This window comes from Gavialis gangeticus, unplaced genomic scaffold (genome assembly GCF_001723915.1).
Source record: "Gavialis gangeticus isolate Ggan-Ray unplaced genomic scaffold, GavGan_comp1, whole genome shotgun sequence".
NCBI lineage: Eukaryota > Metazoa > Chordata > Crocodylia > Gavialidae > Gavialis > Gavialis gangeticus.
Genome location: NW_017729032.1, coordinates 178,992,931 through 178,994,689, shown reverse-complemented (window position 1 = coordinate 178,994,689; position 1,759 = coordinate 178,992,931).

The following is a 1,759-nucleotide window of genomic DNA, read 5'->3' as shown; positions in this document are numbered from 1 at the left end:
AAGTTAAATCACTTTACTGAACTTCTGTCCCAGATCACCTCCATATTCAAGTTAACTTATAATCCCCCAGAATCCCAGGATATTTTGCACCTGCCCACAAACTCCCCACCCCTCCCCCTTTACAGGGTGGGCAGGCTAGACTTGGCTCAAGCTGTCTGCTCCAGATGAGTACGGAGGCATGCTCTAGCACCCCCTTGTTTCTGGACTGGGCCACTGAAGTCATATGGCTGCATTTCTGGAATCAAAAGTGAATGTCTGTTCATTTGCTTATTGGTTCAGTCTATGCAGCTTAGACTAACCTGTGAAGACTGAATCAATTCAGCCTCAGGCTTTTTGAATGTTTGTATTTAGCCTTGGGGTGTAGCACATGCTAACTCTAAGGATTGTTTGGTTGTATTAAAGTGAGCATGTGCTGTGAGTAGCTGCACATTGAAATTTAATACCCTCTCTAACATGCACTGCTTTGACCTAACACTAGAGGGTTGGCAAGTGGGTGTGGGTAGGAGTTGTCAAGTCTGTTCCATGCCTGCTCCACTAGCTGGCCCTTTAACCACAGTATAAGCCAAGCGACAAGCGGGGAAGGTGGTCAGGACCCCTCCTGTTCTCCCCCCACCAGTGCCCCCTCCCTACTTGAATTACCTCTGCCTCCTTCCCCCAACCCTGTTTCCTTTATGCCCCCTACCTCCACCCCTGCTTCCTACCCCACTTCTCATGTGCTCCTCCGCTTCCTTCCCTCTATTCCTGCCCTCCTTTCTCTTCTCCTCAGTTACCCCTTCCCACTAACCTGCTGCCCAGCTGTCTCCAACTTTCATTCCAGGGCCATAGAGTTCTTGATGATAGCTAGCCCATGCTGGACGAGGTGTTATCTGGGATGCTGGAGAACTCCAAATTAGCGATTTTATCTTAGTGGACCAAAAAGGTAGTATTGTTCAAAGATAATCCTTGCTTGAAGTAGTGGCATGAATTTAAGTTGCCTAGAGAGTACTAAGCACTTGTTAATGAACTTGCCTGTACACAAATGCCAGGAGCTTGGGGAATAAACAGGAGGAACTTGTCCTCCAGCTTAAGACAAATAATTACGATGCCATAGGGACAACGGAGACCTGGTGGGTCTCCACCCATGACTGGGCCACAGGTATAGATGGCTATAACCTGTACAGGGGAGATTGAGTGGACAAAAGGGGCGGGGGTATAGTTCTCCCTGTCAAGAAAAACTACGTATCCCTGCAAGTTGACATTGGCACCCAGGGTGGACAACTGGAGACCCCCAGGGTAACATCCATGGGGAGCATGGCACAGGGGACACAATGGTGGGAGTCTATTACAGACCTCCCACCCAAAGTCAAGAGCTTGACCAGGAGTTCACCACGGAATTGGCTGAGGCTGCATGCTCCCAGCCCATGGTTATCATGGGAGACTTCAACCACCCAGACATCTTGTGGGAAGAGTGTTTGGCCAAATCTGAGCAGTTGCAAAGCTTCCTTTCATATGTGGGTGACCTGTATCTGACGCAAAAACATCAGATGTTGTTTGTACTTCTATGGGCTGATGAGAGGTAAAGCACTGCTTGACCTGGTACTGGCAACCGGGGATGACCTAATCAATGATCTAACAATCGTAGGGAAGCTGGGTGACAGTGACCACAAGCTGATCACCTTCACCATCTGCCGTAAAGCTGGCAAGTCAGTCAGCAATACTGAAGTCCTCAACTTCAGGAAAGCTGACTTTGACAAGCTCAGGAGGCTTGTCAATGAGGCCC